This window comes from Lolium rigidum, chromosome 1 (genome assembly GCF_022539505.1).
Source record: "Lolium rigidum isolate FL_2022 chromosome 1, APGP_CSIRO_Lrig_0.1, whole genome shotgun sequence".
NCBI classification, from domain to species: Eukaryota; Viridiplantae; Streptophyta; class Magnoliopsida; order Poales; family Poaceae; genus Lolium; species Lolium rigidum.
The window spans coordinates 89,454,844-89,476,827 of record NC_061508.1 but is presented as its reverse complement, the minus strand read 5'-3'; the positions used below and the strand labels follow the sequence as shown (position 1 = coordinate 89,476,827).

The 21,984-nt window shown below is 47.5% G+C and overlaps 1 pseudogene; it reads left to right on the top strand.

Annotated features, from left to right (window-relative positions):
- The first annotated feature begins 11,757 nt into the window (after positions 1-11,757).
- On the top strand, positions 11,758-20,738 carry LOC124677433 (annotated as a pseudogene).
- Positions 20,739-21,984: the final 1,246 nt, after the last annotated feature.

Here is a 21,984-nt window from a genome sequence, read left to right as displayed (position 1 = left end):
GATGAGCACAAGAGGAAGTTTTCCTCGCAAGAAACCAAGGTTTATCGACCGTAGGAGAAAAACATTCTTCTCGAGGTGTTGCGAACCAACTCGTGGCAGGGGCGCACCGCCGGCTACGTCGCTAGAAGCAACGTGGAGACCTCTGCACACAAACAACCAAGTACTTTGTCCCCAACTTTCAGCCGAGGTTGTCAAGCCTCACCGGTTTTGCTTGAAACAAAGTATTAAAACGAACCGTGTGGAACAAAGAATTGTTTGCGTAGAGAACGTAACGTAGAAAATGCTGTAGAAGATTGCAATTAAAAGAAGAAGGACCGGGTCCACAGCTCACTAGGAGGCGCTCGCCTAATAAAATAAATATGCCGGGTAAACAAATTGGCGTATGGGCAATTGACAAACGAGATTCTACGCTAATGGTTCGTGCATCACATGCTATGAAAAGTATGCGACATTACAACAATATACATAGACCGTAATCCAACTGCATCTATGACAAATAATCCAACCTTCAGAATTGCATCCGCGATCACCCTCCACGCATTAAGTTGCAAGCAACGGACTATCGCTTTAAGCAATGTGTGTAAAGTAAACGATGAAACTCAAAATCCCGAGGTTTTTCCCGAAAGTTGGATTTCTGCACAAAAACGAGACACCAGAACAGTTCTGCTGAAAACAGCGTTAGTCCGTGTTAGTTGCATCCAAAATACACAAATTAGAGGCAAAACAATAGCAAAAGTGTTCGGGAAAGTAGATACGTTTTGGACGTATCAACCCTCCAGTATCAAGTTGCAAGCAACGGACTATCGCTTTAAGCAATGTGTGTAAAGTAAACGATGAAACTACCCTTGAATAGAACACCGCTGTTTTCTCCCTAGTAGCAACAACACATCTACAACCGTAGAGAACAAGGTCACTTCCCATGGTTAAATAGAGGCATGAACCCACTATCGAGCATAAATACTCCCTCTTGGAGTCGCTAGCATCTACTTGGCCAGAGCATCTACTAGAAACTGAGAGCATGCAAGATCATAATAGCATAATACATAATCTCAACCAAAGCAATCTCTCTATAAATTGGATCCACATCAAACCAACATGTAGCAATTACAAATAGATGATCTTGATCATGTTAGGCAGCTCACAAGATCCATATATGAAGCACAACAAGGAGAGGACAACCATCTAGCTACTTCTATGGACCCATGGTCCCGTGGAGAACTACTCACGCATCACCTCGGATGAAGACATGGCGATGTAGAGTCCTCCGGCGGTGATTTCCTTCTCCGGCAGCGTGTCGGGATGGACTGCAGAACCCTCCCGAACTAGGGTTTCGGTTGATGGCGGCGTCGGAACTTTTCGTGGATGGAGGCTCCGGTCTCTGGGGTTTTACCGATACGAGGAATAAATAGGCGGAAGGGCGGAGCAAACGAGGCGACGAGGCGCCAGTACATGGGCCAGGCACGACCAAGGGTGGGGCCACGCCTGCCCTATGTACTGCCATGTGGCAGCTCTCCTGCGCGTGTCCTTCTGGCTCCGTTTTCGTCCTGGAAAAATAATACTCTGGGCTTTTCTTTCGTCCAATTCTGAGAAACTTTCATGTACAACTTTTCTGAAACACAAAGCAGAAAACAGGAAATGGCACTACGACACTGCGTTAATAGGTTAGTTCCAGAAAATGCTAAAAAGTGTGAAAAAATGCACATAAAACATATAAGAATTGTAACAAAACAAGCATGGAGCATCAAAAATTATAGATACGTTTGGGACGTATCAGCCTGCTCCACGCGCCGACGGATGAACTCCCTACATCATCAAAGTGCACTATCGTTGTCCTCTATAAAGCGCACCGGCACTGCCTTCTCCGCCCATTCCCCAGCGCGCCCACCCCTGAGAAAAACCTAGCCGCCGACTACATCATCCTCCACTGTCATGGAGCACAACCAAGAAGCCGGTGGCAACGACATCGGCGTCGGGGAGGACTTCCGGCACAACATCACCCTCGACGAGGTGGAAGTCCTCTTCCGTGCGCACCTGCTGGTGCCGCCATAGTATAAGCTACCACACGGTTGGCACCTGTCCAACACCAGCTACGTTGTCCCGCCGATGTTGGAGGGCGAGGAGCTCCGTGCCCTCATCACGGAGCGGCGAGCATAGCTACCGGTGGTGCAGCCTAACCAACCGGTGTGGGCTCTAAACAACCCGGAGTGGCTGGCCATCTTCCAGCGCGAGCGGGAGGCGGAAATCACGCGCTTTGGTAGCCCTGAATCAGCCGACGCTCTTGGTGGTATGGACAATGGGTCGACGCCACGCTCACGGCGTATGGGTATCGCCACGAAGCTTCGGTGATCCTCCACACGAGTCGTCTGTTTCCCGGCGGCGCAGTCCGTCGCTACGCCGGCGTATCCAGCCTCCTCCCGCTCTGGTTCGTCGTGATCCGTCTCGTCGGGCTCCGCAAGGCAGCAGCGCTCAGTGCCCTATCCGCTGTCGAGGCGCGGCGGTGGTATTGTCATCCGCGGTGCACCCCGTGGTTCTTCCTCAGCGCCGGTAAAGAGGGAGGCGACGGTGAAGGAGGAGGCGCACTCACCGCCACACGGGCGCCCACACCTCCTATCGGTTGTCCCATCGTCGCCGCCGCATCCGAAGAAGAAATGGTAGGAGGTGGAGCTTTAGATGTAGGCAGCGAACCGTGGTCGGCGTTCGATAGCAACAACGCCATCGACCTCAACGCCCATTCACCGGTACCCTCACCGGGGACGGCGGTAAAAACGGAGGAAGCCGAAGAGAGCAACGCCTTCGATTCCATTTGTTTCTTTGAAGGCGACGACGCTAACTATGCCAACAACCTCAACTTCATCGGGTTCGACCGCCATCATTATTAGATTAGAATGTACTATTTTTTGGTTTAAATTTGTTAAACTTTGTACACATTTTTAATGAAAACCACAGAATTTTAAACTTAAGATTGTTTTAGATGCTATTGGGATCGCACATTCGAGGTCGTCTGTACGTGTAACCTCTCCTCAAACTGGTGAGCAGGTGCCGGCCCTACCGGTGCACCTGTCAGCTCCTAGGAAGCGCCGGTGGAGATGCTAACATCACATCTTCATCATGTCAAAAACGTCTTGAGACTAACCATACAACGGAAAAAGACAGCCACCACCTCTCGAAAACCGTAGCCGCCTCCACTTCTGCCTCCTCCCTAGATCAGGACCCCCTCGTCCGGTCGGCTTCGCCAACGTCGAGAGGAGTGGGGAATCCGATCTAAGTGTGGAGTTTCCGATAAAAGTAGTGTTTTCAGTAGATTATGTTAGGGTTTTAGTAGTCGTCTTCTTGTTGGTTTTCCCTCAATGGAGATGGCATCGTCTTCGTTCGACTACGAGATCTCCTTCCCGATGTCAATGGTGGTGTTGAAAGATTCCAATCCTCTAGGTATGGGCCTTCGGATCTTGCTTCGTCAGATCGATTTTGGATCTTTTCTCATTGTTGTCACAAGGAGGATTATTCTCGCAATTCTTGTCCTGGATGCTACGTCCTCGACAATGGTGATTCGTACTCTCGGCTCTCCATCGACGTCGATAAGGCTAATCGATTGTTATTCCCAAATATATTGGTGTTGGTACTCTTGCCGATGTCGAATGACATCTTTAATGGTTGTGCGCGTGCACGTAGCCTTGACATTGCGGCTCAAATAAAATTATGGGAGAACCTTCGTCGGTATTTGTAGGTTCATAGTTCGTTATCTATCTTTGGCTGCATTCAGAAGAGTACACGATTGTGTTCTGGAAGAAGAAATAATTTGAAAACCGCAAAAAATTGTTGGTATCTTTTAGATTTTATTTTGCAATCGTTGGAGTTAGCTCATGTATCTCTACCACATACTATTTGTTACTATGAATAATTGAATATAAGTGATAACGTGGTATTGATTGTAAAAAAAAAAGCTTCGAACCCTAGCGACGAGCAGACCGGATCGGCAGTGAGGCTTCTGACCAGATCGGTATTGGATGAGCAAGGGTCTGTTCATGAATATCCTCCACGGCGTTCGAGAGTTCGACCCCTACTTCAAGCTCAAGCACGACGCTGTAGGCGATGTCGGGTTCTCGTCGATCCAGAAGTGCACCGCCGCCATAAGGATGCTTGCATACGGAGCACCTGCCGATACACAGGACGACTTCCTTCGCATGAGTGAGTCTACTGCCATCGAGTGCATGTACAAGTTTTGTCGAGCTGTGGTGAAAAAGTTTGGCAAATACTACTTGAGAGGGCCAACTGAGTAAGAGACTGCAAGGATGATGGTACAAAATGCTGCCAGAGGATTCCCTGTAATGCTTGGAAGCATCGATTGCATGCACTGGTAATGGAAGAACTGCCCGTTTTCTTGGCAAGGTATATACAAAGAGCGTCATGGATATTGCAGTGTGGTGCTTGAAGCTGTGGCAGATTATGACCTCTGGATTTGGCATTCTTTCTTTGACATGACGGGATCACACAATGATATCAACGTGTTGCAGCAGTCTCCGGTGTTCACCAGACTTGTGGAAGGTCATGCTCCACCATGCAACTATGAGGTCAATGGCCATCAATATACCAAAGGCTATTATCCAGCAGATGGTATATATCCAGAATGGGTCAGTTTTGTCAAAACAATCTCGAATCCATCACGTCAGAAGAATTCCCACTTTGCTTCGCGACAGGAGGCTTGCAGGAAAAATGTCGATCGTGCATTGGGTGTGCTTCAAGCTCAATTTGCAATTGGTCTTTACCCTGCTCTAAGCTGGTCTCACGATCAAATGTGGGAGGTGATGTGATCATGCACAACATAATCATCGAGGATGACCGCAAGAATCATACGAGGACACATGTTGGTCCCTATGAGTGTTAGGACCCTCTTACGGATGTTGATCATGAGTTTCCTGCAGATTTTGCTGATTTCCTCGCTATGCACGCAGAGATCCGTGACAACAATATTCAAGAACAACTTCAAGCTGATCTCGTTGATCATTTGTGGAGGATCAAAGGATTATCAGCAAAGCCGCCGCACCTTGATCTAGCCATATTTATTTGTTTAGTTATTTTATTGTTTGTTATATTTTAATTTAAAAATAATCTCCGCAAAAGCACGAACAAAATACGTCCACAAACGTTTGATTTTGCTTTGTTTGGAGGAGGCGGATGGAAATTAACTTCGAACCCTAGCGACGAGCAGACCGGATCGGCAGTGAGGCTTCTCGGCTTCTGGCATTTCTTTACACCTGATAATCATAGTAGAAGCCAAGCCATTCCCCGCTCTAGATTCCAATGGCGCCGACGCCTCAAGCCCGGCCGACGACGCTGCTCAGCCTAGCAGATGAGCTCCTCGAGGAGATCTTCCTCCGCCTCCCCGCGGCCGCCGACCTCGCCCGCGCCGCCATGGCCCGCGTCTCCTTCCGCCGCCTCATCACCGGCCACCGCTTCCTCCGCCGCTTCCGCGCTGGCCACCCACCGCCTCTCCTAGGCGTTGTTTCTCCCCGCTACAAGTCGGACCTGCCGCCGTGTCTAGCCCAGCCGCCGCATCCTTCCGCCGCCGCCGCCGCAAGCATCTTTCAGGCAGCCGACTTCTCGTGCTCCTTCCTCCCCTCCCCCGAGCGCTGGCATAGGCGTGACTTGCGGGACGGCCGCCTCCTCCTCTCGGGCGTACCAGACGGGAGCAGGTTCGATTATTGCCGCGTCTTGGTCAGAGAATTGGCTGTCTGCGACCCGCTGTCCCGGCGCTATGCCCTGCTGCCTGCGATCCCCGACGACCTAGCAGCTTTAGCGCAGCCACATGACATGGTGTACTTCGAGCCCTTCCTTGCTCCTCCGGCCACTGAGGACTTGTCATTCACAGTTATTTGCTTGGCCTCAGTGCGCAACCAAGCTGGTCCTATTCATCTTCTCTTCAGCTGCTGGACAATGGCGTGCTGTTACATTTGACAATTGGACCACTCTGCTGTCTCCAGCCGACGAGCCGGAGTCGTCGTACCTGTGGCCCCGGATGCGCCACTACGCACACGGATGCTTCTGTTGGGCGTTCTATCCCAAGGGCAAGTTGATCATGCTCAACACACGTACCATGAATTTCTCTGCCATCGCCCTCCCACCTGGCACAAATAACACGCAGGTTGCCGTTCTGGAGGCAGGTAATGGAAGGCTTGGGATGTTTATTAATGAGTACATGACGCATGAACTCAGGTACGCAGTTTTAAGAAATGATGGAGATGGTGCAAACCAGTGGCGATCAGAGGCAGTGTTCAATTTACCGGTACATAAGCGCTATCTGCTCATGGGCGTAGCTGGGGGATATTTGCTCCTACAAGGGAGTTCGGAACGCATGTATTCATACCCTTCGGCGGAAAATGAAGATTTGGATGTCTTTTCGCTTAATCTCAAGACTTTACAACTTGAGTGGTTCTTTGCGTCCAAGTATGGCAACATGGGTGCTCGTCTCTTTGCCGGTTTCCCACCATCCTTGTCTCCACCAACTATTTGACATGGTAAATTTGCGCTTGGTATTTTCATACTCGTATTTAGCACACCATCGGATTTTGCAATATTATGCATGTATTGATAGCGTGCTATGCCACCGTATTTATATTTATCAAATCGCGTTGCAATTGTAAAGCTGTGGAAATTAGAAGATCAAGAAATAACCTTTTTCTCATCTTGGAGATATAGTTATCATCATTTTTATACTAGCATGCAAATAAAACAAAGCACAATCATAATGTTCAAAAGTAAGGTCAATTTGGGCTTGCATTGGCTACTTTCTCTCAAGTTATTTGTGCCTTGTATCTTGGAAATTATATTTGTCCAATTCTAGTTATACCTCTAAACCCCTTTGCTTGTATTAAGTCCTTTTCCTTCCCAAAAGATTGCATTTGCTAGTATCTTTGTAACAACATAATTGCTCAAATCACATGGTGTATTCTGGCACCAGTATTAGTTACCACCTTTTAGCAAAGTCGGCACATTGCTCATTTATGGTTGAGTATTTGTCATGTGGAATGCGAAGCCTAGCTTGGCGGAAGGTCATGTCCAGTAGTACGGCCAAGTCAAGTTACCGATAACTTCCCAAATTAGGCCAAGATATGTTTGCAAAGATAAATTAGGAAGAGGTTTAATTTGTTTTAGTTTTTAAGAGTCTGGCTTAGCTTCGAAGACGTAATTTTGGACTATATATAAGCCCAAGCAAATTAAGAAAGGAAGCCTGTCTCTCCTGGAGCTGCCAGTGGCCACCATTTATTTCTTACGATCCTGTTTTTGCTCTTGGGTTCTGCTCTACAGCGCCTCTCTATATGCTCTACTCTGGATCGCTTCGGAGATGAGTGTGGAGTACATGTAGTTGTATAGTCGCGGGAGCTGATCCTTTTTTCACTGGTGAAGTGCTTCAAGCTGATTTCTTAGTATGGCAAGGCATTTTTTTTGTAATGGTTGTAAAGTAGATTTCACAATATCTACTTGAGCATAATCAAGATTGGGGGACAGCATTTATTTAGTTGATATGAAGACCAACGTGATTGGTATTGTGGCAAGATTATAGTTTTTTCGTAATTTACTGTGTACAGGAATTGAGAGACTCTGAGGAAATGGAATGCTGCTTATGGCAATTGGATCGTTTAGGTTTACTAATAACTCAAGCCTGTTGAAGCTACATTTAATTTTATTGTCTTCCGTAACATGGAAACGGTACGGTGCCTTAAGATTCAAAGTAGAGGAAACGGTACGGTGCCTTAAGATTCAAAGTAGACGCTAAAGTTTATGACCTTAAAATGTTTGTTCTTGAACTGCAATAGCATAGTTACTCGGTTAGAGAAACTTGATGGCATGCTTGTTCAGTTTTCCACATTTTTTTTACTTCATGCCTTTTAACCAAACTGCACACGCAACTTTTCAGCATAGTGAGACTTTTAATGAGTGTCTTAAGCTTGATGTTTATTGCATCTAACAAAGTTGATTTCTTGCTACATCCAATTGCAGGAATTAATCTCCATTTGGGGGCGTCTTTTGTATCAGGCTGCTGGTGTGGATTGATGGCTATCGTGCTGGACTTCTAGTGGTAGTGGGCTAGTTGACCTGGCTGGCTGTTATCTAGGCATATAATAACAGTATGTTGCCATTTTATTGGCATATCTGGAGATTATGTGCTCCGTATACTTGTTGCTACTATAAGTCTATAAGTCCTATTATCTGTGTACGCAAGTACCTGCTGTCAATTAAGCCTTTACTATTTGGAACAAACAGTTGAGCGTTCTCTATATGGAACAGTAAAATCAATTTTCATTGTGGCTGCAATGTTATGTCAACCAGGATGTGGTAAAATAGAAAAAAATTATAAAATTCCATTCCTAAGATTGTCATGTCCTGACATACTATTCTAAAGGGTGTCTTCTGTAATGTACTATCAAAACATTTCAATCATATGTAGTGAAGTGGTGATATTACAAAATCTGATCTTGATCTCATTTAGTCAAAATGATTGGATTTTGATCTTCTTTCCCACGAGCATGTAATTGTTTGTGCTCTCCATGGAGCATTGTAGATGGCTATTTCTGGGATGCTTTGATACATGGTACTATCATGATTCAGCTTGAGAAGTGTTAAAAATTCTGTGACGCGTCTGGTGGCAATTATGTAGTAAGGTACTAGCTATTTTTATGAATAAGAGTGGATGGTGATCTTATTTTTCATGCACTGGAGCGGGTGATTCTACCAAAAGATTCTTTTTGTACTTTGGCAGTGGTTTTGAGCGTGCATAGGATCTTCTAATTTGGATAATCATCGGGCTGTAATTTTAACGAGTGTGTGGCATCTCTGGCCATTGTGCGCATGTATCCATTCAATATGATATGCAGATTTCACTGAAAGGGTTCCGGTTAGGAATGTCATGCCATGATATTAAATCTTCAAAAGCATGTAAATTGGGGAATCTTATGGACACGTCAAGCACCGAGGGGGCAAAAGGGAGACCTGATGAGATCAACATCCCATGACCCAAGCTAGGATCCATCAAATCAATTACTTCGTTCAGAATTGCACCTCTCTTCGGTGTCATTATCTTCCTCTTCTGGATATTTGAATTGCGACGAAAATGCTTTGCCATGAGAGTGAGAAACCAGATTTAGGATATCTCCATTGGGATAGTACTTTGCTCCAATCAACCTTGCACAAAGAGGATCTAGCTCGATTATTAATTTCCAATCTTGTTTGGCTAGCATCGCCCTAAAGTAGTGTCCAAAACCCACACCTTCCTTCTCTCTTAGGGAAACATTACTTCCACACTCCACAGGCATACCAATGCACCTCTCTTCGCTTGCTCATTTTAGACAAAAGGCTAAAAGAGCCCGGCTTTAAATTAATAAAGTCCCACCTCCCTCTTGCAGCCTTGCTCATCATCGCCCACCATAATTGAGATATGTTTACAAGCCCACTTTGGCAATTTTGGCCACAATATTTTAATAAATTTTATCCACCTACACAATCACCATGAACATCACAGTTTCATCATCCGACTGCATGTAAAAAGCATCGAGCTCGACCGGATGACCAAAACAAAATGAAAAATAGCTGCCAGTCAGTGCAGCTACAAAATAGAATGATTGAGTTCCAATGCAGTACGTACCGCTACGCTAATCTACGTCGACAGCACAGTTGATCAGTTAACTATAAGCAAACAGAAGCATCGTTCAAGGGATACTCCTCCGATTCCATTCTCATTAGCAGTAGTAGCAGTTAAGGCAGCTGATCAAAAGGGTTTGACCTGACCTGACCTTTTTTTTTCGAGAATATGTGACTTGACCTGGCATGACCTTTTTTTTCGAGAATATGTGACTTGACCTGCCCTGACCTGGGTCTCAGTCAACAAGTCATCAGAGTTCTCACTCTTGGATCAATTTCAAAACTAAGTCTTCAGTTTAGGACTGTATCAATTTATTTTAGAGCCAAGGATCTAGTAGTAGTATAGTACTTCCTTGTTAGAAACTATAAGGTCTAAGGGTCAATTGATTAAGATAAAAAAGTCTATAACTCTCTTCATTAATTATGGCATTCACCAATAGTTTCACATGCATGAGAGAAGTGAGAGAAAAACGAAAACATGCATTGAGGAAAGAGGACAACAAATAAGAGAGGATTTATAATGTGTAACAACTTCAAAAAGGTTTAAATGATCATATAAAGAGGGAATTTTTGAAATAAGAGTTACGGGAACAACTATGTTTGGAAATTAGCTAAATGAGATTGATAAGAAAACTAAAGATCGAATTCGTGTGGAAGTTTGTGCTTTAGTTTGGGCAACTTGAAATTGTCACAATGATGTTGTATTTAATAGAATAGCAAAACAAAATTTCTTGCTAGTTATTCATAGGGCAGCTTCTTCAATCCACATGTGGTCTTACCTTCTTCAAGGAGCAGCGAGAGCTTATGGATATTGGGTGCAGTCGTCTCATAGGATGCATAGAGGCTATTTGTGTTCTATGTTTGGATGGCTCATTTTTGCTGCAACTCTATGTGATGCATAATTTGTGAACTTTATACTGTGAACCTTACAATAATATAAAAGCTGTGTGCATCGTTTCGCTGTTGAGGCTAGGGCTAAGCTCCCATTTGGAGATATTTTTTTTAAAAGCTCATATACCTTATATAATCTCTAACGTTGGGAGTATATTGCATTGACCATGACCAGCATGCGGCAAGATACTACAGTACGGTCGCTACAGTGTAGTTAGTACATTCCAAATCTCCAGGAAGTGAATTAAGTCGTGCAACAACTAACCATCCATTCATTACCATTAACTACTCTGTACACTCCTGAGCTAGTCAGCTAGTGTAGGGCAGGAAGCTTTACAGCGACTGTCATGCATCCATCGCACTCAAGGAATGAATGGCATGTGCTGCAATGGATGTTGAATAGATTCCAAAATGATTGAAATGGAGTAGAGAATGAACTTCAGCCTAAGAAGGTGAGCTTCTTTGCTCGTCTCTATCACAACCATTTGCTTTCGCCAAGGCTGAGAGGCAAGAGCGGGAGACAGGGAAAGCTACTATTTCTCCTTGCCTCCTTGGCCTCCAACACCAGAAAACTAACTCTCCTCTAAGGGCCAGATCCAAAGAAAAAGGAAAGAAAAAATAACCGGATGGATCAAAACAAACTTAAAGCCACGCGTCATGCAACTGTTGGAGGGATGATTGGATAATTCTCACATCAACAGTACCCAAATCGTGCAGATGGCGTGAAATCAGCTAGCAATTATATAGGGTATAATATACCAGAAATTCAATTCGGCTCCTGGGTGCGTATGCACCCTCTACCAAAAAATCATATTTTGAGATGTCGAAAAAAAATTTAAAAAAAATTTACATGTACATCTTCATAATATATGTTCGTTCGTTAAGTTTCACGAAAAACCAATATTTTTCGTGGTATATATAAAAAAGAGAAAAATTATCTTGTGAAAAGCATTATTTTTAGCACTGAGTTTTGTCTTTTTTACACACGTCACACGATAAGTCGACTTTTTATGAAACAACTTTGTAAGAGCGTAGCACGAGAAGATTTACATGCGAATTTTTTGTTTCAATTTTTTTGAAAGTTAAAATATGTGTAAGATGCATTTCAAAATAGAGGGAGCATATGCTCCCATGTTCCAAAACACCACTCATATATACACTCTAACTTGTTCACTCTTCGTCTTCCCTTCTATTCTCTTTAGAGATTGCTTACTTGCTGTTGCTTGAGCATACATGGCCATGGTCAGCAGTGCACCTGCTCCTCTCCCTTCGCCACCGCCGTCGCCATTGCCGCTGCATCTGTCCCCTCGGTCGCCGCCGCCTGAGGTGGATACGATGTTCTTCACGCGTGGAGGGAGCGGGCGGTCGCCGCTCAACGCCAGCGGGGCTAACAAGGGCACAGGCCTCAGGGAGATTGAAGAGGAGGAGGGTGCGGTCAACTCGGAGCCAGAGGAGGACGTCGGCGTAGGGAAGCTCTACGTGGCCGTCGGAAAGGACCTCAAGGAAGGCAGGTCCAACCTCCTCTGGGCCGCTCGGAACCTCCTGGCCTGTGATCTCAAGCTTGTCCTGCTGCACGTCCACCAGCCTGCTGAGAGGATCATGACCGGTGAAGGCATCAAACTTAAGATTGACTTTTATCTCATCTGTATCAACTTATGGATAGTCTTGTTATTTCTGTCACATCTCAATCATCTCGGGAGCAGCTTATGTATTAATTTGCACAGGAGATCAAACGAACCTTGTCCTTACTATATTCAACCCCCACCTCCTTGTTCTTTTCGATCCTATGGTTGCCAAAAATGATACAAATGAATTTAGCAAGAAGCAAACCTTAATCTTAATGAGCTCCACAGTGATCTCTGTTGCTGTCACGTGATTTTTAGAAGCACTCTCTGTTTGCAGTAAGCATCTAAGCTAGTCTTTCTGATTGCCTTTATCATTTCCGTATGCATGCACAGGATTATGCAAGGTTTCTGCAAGCCATCTCGAAGAAAAGAAACTGGAAGCATACAGAAAGACCGAAAAGGAGGAGATGACCACACTTTTAGACCAGTACCTCAACTTCTGCAGAGTATCTCTGAAGGTCAGTTAACTAATTCACACTTAAGTTATCTGAATAATGAAATCATATTCAACTCACCAAAAATTTTACAAATTACAGGTGCAAGTTGAAACATTGGTGATCGAGAAGAAGAATCCTGCAACTGGCATTGTTGAGCTCATCAATCAACATCACATCACAAGGCTTGCTATGGGAGCCTCTTCCATATCGAAGTATGTGCAGATGCAATGTCCCAGCCCTATAATGAGGCTTCCTGAATGAGCATACATCACAGTTTATTCCTAACTGCCATGTTTCTGTAAAACAAGGCACTCTATACATAATTATATGTTTGTCTTTCTTGTGCATTTCTTAGTTGGCAAATGACATTACAACTTCGCATTAATTCCAATAAAAATCTATAGCTTTACTAGTGAGCGTATCTTCCACTGTCTAAAGTCTGAACTATATAGAATCTGAGTTCTGTATGTTGACTATGAATCTTTCTTGAACAGGAAGAGGAAAGCACCAAAATCAAAAGTCGCAGCCATTGTGCATCTACAGGCTAAACCATACTGTGATATCTTCTATATTTGTAAAGAGTCTCTTGTTTGCTCTAGGTATGAATGACAGGAACTCCTCAAGCCAATATACAACAAATGCTACATATAGTTGGCAAAATTTCATCTCGAGCATACTCAGAATTGTTTCTAGTCTGACAAAACAGCGATGTCATGGTTCATCATTTTTTTAGGGAAGCCACTCAGCTTTCTGCAAAAGGAGAGTCACCCTAAAGCTGCTGCACAAGCTCAGTCTCGGATCAGCCTGAGTTCCCTCTAAGATCCTTATCACTGCCGCCAGGGCATGCAGGTTTCTTAGGCTCTACAGATCAACAAGCCCTGCAACGACGGTCCAGATTGGTAGCAAATAGTGTGGAGAACATGTCAGCTACACAGCCACAGTTGATTGATATGTCACCAACCGGTTTCTATCTGAATTCCAGCCAGCAAAGCACTGGAGGGTCCTCATGGGGTCCGAATGATTTGGACATCATGGATGGATCAACGGCACCTCTTTCAATTGCAAGCTCTGAAGAACATCAACGTTCCACGGTAAGCCGTATTGGACTGAGTAGAGTTCTCGAAGCATAACACACATTACTGCTACTAGTTGAACAAGCAAGGTCTTTGGTTTTGGTCTCAGTTGTAATACTTACTGGATAATGTTGTCACACCTATTAAATTCAAAGAAAAACTAATGTTTTACAGGTTGAAACCGTCATACAAAATGAAGAATTTGAGCAACTGCAGCGAGTGCGCGATGAGCTAGAGCGCTCAAGAAAGGAAGCATCCGAGGGACGTCAGAGAGCTGAGAGAGATCTGTTTGAAGCATCTAAGATTGTACTATGTTATTGCTACATACTTTTAATTATCCATTACACGATGGTACATGTGTCTATCAAGTAAGAATTTTTTTCTTGCAGTTCAAAGCACGGGAGAATTCACTACGCAATGAAAAAAAGGAGGTAGAGGAAAGACTGACCAGAGAAAAGACTGGCCTTGAAAAAGAGCACCTCCATATATGCAGCGAGCTGCAGAAAGCAAATGAACAAAGGATAAAGCTGGAGAGTAAGCTTCTCCAGGCCAATTTCCTAATGGAAGAGCTCAAACAGTTGCAGGTAGAGCTGCAGCACAAGAAAGACCATGCTGTCAGACAAGCTGAAGAGATGCGTCAAATAAACGGTAACACTGTATTTGCTGGTGCGTTTGCCTTGACAGAGTTCAGATACGAAGAGATAAAAGAAGCAACAGACGACTTTGAGGACTCCAAAAAAATTGGGCAAGGCGGATGTGGAAGCGTCTACAAGGGTTTTCTCCGCCATACTACTGTGGCTATAAAGAAATTCAATAAAGAAGGCACAACAGGAGAGAAAGAGTACAATGATGAGGTAATTTTCATCATTATTCCTTAAAATATAGTTACTGCATCAGCTTAAGATTAAGATTAACATGTGTTTTCATATGAGAAGAATAAAAAGGGTCATCTAAATATTTGATTTCCCAACATTTTGCAGGTAGAAACACTGTGTAGGATGAGGCATCCAAACCTCGTCACTCTAATAGGAGTGTGCAGGGAGGCCAAAGTGTTGGTTTTCGAATTCATGCCGAACGGAAGCCTAGAGGTCTGCAGTGCAAGCACCAAACAAAGCCGCTCTCATGGCAAATGCGCATCAGGATTGCTGCCGACATCTGCACGGGGCTCATCTTCCTCCACTCCAACAAACCAAAAGGCATTGCCCATGGTGATCTGAAGCCTGACAATGTCCTTCTTGACACTAGCTTTGTTTGCAAACTGGCAGACTTTGGGATCTCCCGTTCCTTGGATCTGACAAACACTACCGTCACCCCTTACCACCTAACAAACCAAATTAAAGGCACAATGGGATACATGGATCCAGGATACACTACCTCAGGAGAGCTCACAGTGCAGTCTTGTTATGAAAATATACTTGTTGTATTACCAGGGGGTCAAAGGCCACAATATATAGTACATGTACAGGTGCACAAATGCAGAAAGCCCCCTAACATATGGGGAAACTACAATAGACAGATATATACATCTAACACCCCCCCTCAAACTCATGGTGGATCCACAACACTGAGTTTGGAGAGTAAGAAATCATGCTGCGCTCGAGTCTGTGCCTTCGTAAAGAAATCCGCCAACTGCAAATCTGAAGGCACATAATGAACCGCAACAACATCATCCTGTACCTGTGCACGTGTGTAAAAAGCATCAACACCGATATGCTTGGTCAGCTCATGCTTGACCGGATCACGTGCAATGCGATAGCACCTGTACTTGTCGGACAAAAGTGGAGTGGGTGTCGTAACAGAGACTCCAAAATCTGCAAGCAACCACCGTAACCAAGTCACCTCAGCAATCAACAAAGCCATAGCCCGCAACTCAGCCTCAACACTCGAACGGGAAGCTGCGACCTGTTTCTTCGTCTTCCAAGCAACAAGCGAACCACCAAGAAACACACGAGTAAGCGAAAGCGAACGACGATCCGTAGGATCACTCGCCCACGTAGCATCCGAATAGCACTGGAGCTGGAGAGAGCTGGAGCGGGGAAAGAAAAGGCGACGAGTGATCGTGCCACGAAGATAACGAAGAACACGGAGGAGATGACTATAGTGAACAGTGGTAGGAGCTGAGACAAACCGACTCGAGAATATGAACAGGATAAGAAATATCAGGACGAGTGACAGCAAGATAAACAAGACTCCCAACAAGATGGCGATAACGGGTGGGATCAGGAAGAGGATCACCAACAGTAGGACGAAGCTTAACATTAAGCTCCATAGGAGTATCGACTGTGCGCTCATCCCAAGAGCAGCACGAGCAAAAAGATCCTGAATGTACTTTTCCTGAGAGATAGAAAAGCCATCAGAAGTGGAGGAAACCTCAATGCCAAGAAAATAGCGAAGAGGACCAAGATCAGTCATAAGAAACTGATCACGAAGACGAGCCTTGACGAAGGCAATATACTCGAGGATCATCACCGGTAATGATCATATCATCAACATAGAGAAGAAGAAGAGTACGTCCACGAGGAGAAGTGTGAACGAAAAGTGCTGGATCATGAAGACTAGGAGAGAAACCAGCAGCGGTCACGACGGAGGCGAAGCGCTCAAACCCGGACACGAGGGGCCTGTTTGAGACCATAGAGAGAACGTCGAAGACGACAAACCATCCCATCGGGAACAGAATACCCGGGAGGAGGCAGCATGTAAACCTCCTCACTCAACTCGCCATTAAGAAAAGCATTCTGAACATCAAGCTGGGAGACAGACCAGCGGCGAACAGAAGCAACAGCAAGAAGGGTACGCACAGTAGTCATATGAGCCACAGGGGCAAAAGTCTCATCATAGTCACGGTTGAGCCACAAGACGCGCTTTATAGCGCTCAAGAGATCCATCAGGACGAGTCTTAATTTTATAGACCCACTTACACGTAATGGGACGAACACCAGAAGGGGGAGAAACAAGATCCCAAGTGCCAGTGCGCTCAAGCGCAGCGATCTCCTCAGCCATGGCAAGCTGCCATTCAGGATGACGCTCGGCATCCCGATAAGAAGTCGGCTCGGAAACGACGAGAGAGACCATGCCGACTAGGAGAGTAACGAACCGGAGCACGACGCCGACGAACAGGTCGGGAAGGGGAAGCTCATCTGCAGAAGACAAGTCATCAGAAGAAGAGGAAGAAGGGACAGCATCGGAAGGAGCCGAGGCCGGAGAACGAGGAGTACTAGGTGGACTAGACGAACGAGAGGATGGCGCCGAAGGGGGCGCATCAGAAGTAGTAGGGAGGGGAGGAGGGACAGCAGGGGGTGCATCCGGAAAAAGAAGAAAAGAGATATCATCCACCGGGAAGTACCCGAGGTGGGGCGAGGATAGAAGGGACGCGTCTCATCAAACGTGACGTCACGAGAGATGCGCATCCGACGACCAACGGGGTCCCAACAGCGATAGCCCTTATGCTCATCACTGTATCCAAGAAAAACACACTCAACAGACTGAGCGGTCAGTTTGGTGCGTTCGCGAGGAGGCAGAAGGACATAGCAGACGCAACCAAAAGAACGGAGAGTCGAGTAGTCTGGAGAAACACCAGAGAGACGCTCGAGAGGAATGCCACCCTGTAGAGCAGCGGAAGGCTGAATGTTAATGAGGTGGGCCGACGTAGCGACAGCCTCAGCCCAGAAATGTGGCGGAAGAGAAGAGGCAATCATCATAGCACGGGTGGTCTCAAGGAGATGACGATGCTTACGCTCGGCGACGCCATTTTGAGCATGCGCGCCGGGACAAGAAAGCCGAGCGAGGGTGCCCTCCTCGGCAAGGACACCACGAAGGTGCTGAGAGATATACTCACCGACGAGAATCAGCACGGAACACGCGAATGGGTGAGGAATGCCGAGTGCGGACCATGGCCGCAAAACGCTGATAAATAGAGAGCACCTCACTGCGAGAGTGCATGAAAAACACCCAGGTGTACGCGTGAAAAATCATCAATGAATAAGATATAGTATCGATGGCCCCCTTTCGAAGCGAAGGGAGCCGGACCCCAAACATCTGAATGGACTAAATCGAACGGTCGGCTGAGTGACGGACACACTAGTAGGATAGGGAAGGCTGAATCCGTTTGCCTAACCTACAACCACGAGCAGATGTAACGACCCATCTCCGAAACGAGACCCCGGAAGACCACGATGAACTAAAGACGACAGGCGAGAGTCACAAAGGTGACCAAGACGATGATGCCACTGCGAAAAGAGCCGGTGACAGAGGCAACAACCGGAGGAGAAGCGCGGATGAAGTGGCAGCGGAAGGAACACGAAGCCGGTCTAACTCCCAAAGCCCCGGAGGCCGACGGCTACGAGGGCCAGCTCCAACCAGGGCCTGTGTGCGACGATCTCGAACCGCACAAGACTCGGCGTCAAGAATGACGCGACAACCGAGAATCGGTGAGCTGGCTAGCGGCGAAAGGTTCATCCGAAGGCGAGGAACATGAGAAACATCGGGGACGAGAGAAGAGGGAGTAGAAAGGGTGCATGTACTAGAAACGAGTAATAGAGGTACCATCGGCCGTGACAACACGGACATGAGAAATAAGAGACCGAAGAAGCGAGACGAGAATAGAGGACTCGGAGGTCATATGAAAGGAAGCTCCAGAATCCGAGATACCACGGGGACGTACTGATCGTGTAGAAAGTGGTGGTCGCGCGGTGCCGGAAGAGCCGGTCACGGAACCAGCGGCACCCGGCGAGGAAGAGTACGGAGTAGCGAGCGGACCACGAAGACCCACGAGAATGTCCCGATCGGAGAGTGCAACGGCGAGAAGATCTCGAAGAGCCGGTCTGGCGACGATCCCGGAGCTGGCGACGTAAGCCGGGATCCCGCGTCCAACAGGTGGAGGAAGTGTGGCCAACCTTGCCACGGTAGGTGCAATGAGGATGAGGGCGGAGACTCGGACCGCGAGGCTGCCGACGTAAGCTGGAATCCCAAGCATCAAGCGGGCGGTGAAGCTGCGTTATCTCATGCGCGAGAGAGGGCGCGGCCGGAGAGGTCGACGTACAATCAGGTGCCGACGAGGAGCTATCACCCACACGCACGAGAGGCCACCAAAGGGGTGACGGAGAGCAACACGCCGATGAAGACCGAGTCGGCAAAGCGCGGTCATAACCACGTGAAGAGGCCGCGAAAGTCGATGTAGAGCGGCAGGCCGACGTAGACGGAGTCGACGAAGCGCGGCCATAACCGCGGTAAGAGGCCGCAAAAGTCGATGTAGAGCGGCGGGCCGACGTAGACGAAGTCGGCGAAGCGCGGGCAGAGCCGCATGAAGAGGCCGCAAAAGTCGGTGAAGCGCGGGCAGAGCCGCATGAAGAGGCCGACGTAGACGAAGTCGGCGAAGCGCGGGCAGAGCCGCATGAAGAGGCCGCAAAAGTCGGTGAAGCGCGGGCAGAGTCGCGTGAATAGGCCGTAAACGGCGACGAAGAATGGCGAGCCGTCATACACGGAGGCAGCGGACAAATACCAAGTACCGATGGGAGGCCCAAAGATAAGGCGGGATCAACGGAACGGAAGAAGACATCGGATAACAACAGCCGACGTTTTTTTTTTGATTTTTTTTTGTTTTTTTTGATTTTTTTTTATAGATCAAGTCAACGAGCAGGGAAAGAAGAGGGCCGGCGCAGAAAGAAGAGGGCTGGCGCGGGATCAAGAGCAAGCAGAGCAGAGGCGAGCGGGCCAAGCGGGCCAGGAGATCGATGAGATCGGGAGATCGGGATCGGCCGATGGGCGACAGGAGCCTGGAGGAGCCGATGGGGCGACGGGATCAGAAGATGGCGACGGGATCGGGAGGAGCCGATGGGGCGCCACGCGCGGGACAGGCGGAATCGGCCGGGCGCCACACGCGGAATCGGCCGGAGACGGAGTCAGGCGGGCGTCGGGCGGGCGGAATCGGCCGGGCGCCACGCGCGGGACCGGCGGAATCGGCCGGCGGGGACAGACGGAGTCGGGCGGGCGTCGGACGGAGAGCAGCCACGCGCGAATCCCAGGAAGATCGGCCAGAGGAAGGACGGGGACGGGCGACGGAATCGAGGCAGAACTTCGGCCGGGAATCGAGCGGAGGAAGAACTTCGGCCGGGAACAAGCAACGTCCGCCGGGAACTAGAATCGATTTTGCTCTGATACCATGTTATGATAATATGCTTGTTGTATTACCAGGGGGCCAAAGGCCACAATATATAGTACATATACATGTGCACATATGCAGAAAGCCCCCTAACATATGGGGAAACTACAATAGACAGATATATACATCTAACAAGTCTGACGCCTACTCGTTTGGAGTAGATCTCATGCGATTGCTAACTGGCAAGAACCCCCTAGGCCTTCCGATTGAGGTGGAAGCAGCCTTGAGGAATGACACGTTGCAAGAAATAATTGACACTTCTGCAGGGTACTGGCCACCTCAGTACACCGAAGAGTTGGCAAGAGTAGCACTGAGATGTTGCCGGTATGACAGAAAGGAGCGGCCAGATCTTGCAAAGGAGGTCTGGGGTGTCCTGGAAGCTATGATGATCTGTCTAGGCGATAAATGCCAGCCACCAATGTTTTTCATCTGCCCAATGTCACAGGTCCGTTAACAAATCAAAGAAATGAAGCACTTGAATCATGTGATGTTGTTGGTCAGTTACCTTCTGTTTACCTGATTAATCACCTTCAACCCTTGCTGCTTTCAAGCAGGTGGTTTGATTGTCACCTTTATTTTCATATAACCTTTGCATCTTTATAATATTTTCAGGAGATCATGAGGGATCCACACATTGCTGCTGATGGATTCACATATGAAGGCGACACCATCAAGGACTGGCTTCAAAGCGGCCATACAATGTCCCCTATGACCTACCTCACTTTCACACACCATGAGTTAATACCAAACAATGCCCTTCGATTTGCGATTCAAGAATGGCAAATGCAATCATTTTGTCCGATTGCAGATTTCTGAGTTCATGCAATAATCCTCTACAAGCTGAACTCGAATCTTGCCGTGAGGATATAGCCATGACACTGGAGTGGAGGCACTCCCCTGTACGATCGAGATGGACGGCACGGATGCAAGATGATCAAGGAGCCAGGCATTGATCATTCGGTTTTCATGGGCATTGTCCAGGAAATAAAAGAGATGATGGTAGATGGGGGTAGGTTCGAGATAAGTATCATTTAGACATGAGCGGAATAAACTAAGTCATGAGCTTGCAAACTTTGATCTCTTTTCGACTAGTACTATGGTTTGGCCTCAGTCCGGGCCTGATGAAGTCCTAGCACTATTCCAGGCAGATTTAATCATATGATTTAATCACTACAAATTCCCATTCGCAAAAAAGAAAAAGGATGGCAAATGTGATAGCAAACGAAATTTTAAACTTCCATTTGATTTGTATGATGTCGTGTTTTTTTTAGTGATCATATGATGTCATGTTTATGGAGTGAAGCAAATGGTTTTATGTTTGCATAGTATAGCGAACTTTCTTCCTCACTTAAGCAGTTAGCACTCTATCAATGTTTGGCCCCGTGAATGAGAGGTTTGGGATGGAGCTTTTCTGGTGGAAGCCAAAATACACTCGCAGTTGAGTGAGTAATCCATTTGGTTTGTCGCCATCAATTTCTTTTTGATAGCTTATTATTAAGGGAGTCACAGGCTCGCACAGACGGGAGAGGATCCCACCTACCCCTACCTTCCCCGCACCTGCCTCGCCGGTGACCTCCGTACGCCGGTGACCCCTTCGCCGCTCCCTGCCGCCGCAAGGCCCACCATGGGATCTCCGTCGTCCTCGTCCCAGTCGCGGAGGTGGGCGGATTACACCGACGATGAAGAGGAGACCTCTCCCAGATCTTACTGTGAGGTTCTCCGGAGTGGAACACCGCCGACAGGCGCGTGTGGTGGTGGCGTGGGAGCTACCTCGTCGGCCCCCCGTGGCGTGGGTTCGTCGTCTAGCCCCAGGGGCGTGGTTTCGCCGGCGCGTGCTGCGCCTAGGCCATGGGCCGTGGATGAGAGTGTGCGCCGCCTCGCTTCGGTGGCGGTGCAGTCGTGAGGACCTCCTCCCTCCTCGGGGACGAGGGCACCGGCGCGCGGCGCTGCGCCGTGGACGGAGGCCCGCGGACGCAAGCGGGCCCGAAACCAGCAGCCGACGCTGCCGGCGTGGACGGTACGCTCTGGCATCCCCACAAATCTCGCCGGAGCGTGTTTCAACTGCACCAGGACCTGCCATATCTCGGCGGATTGCACCTACGAGACAGTTTGCCTGCGCTGCGGTGAGGAGGGGCACCATGCCCGCGAGTGCCCTCAGCTTCGACGTG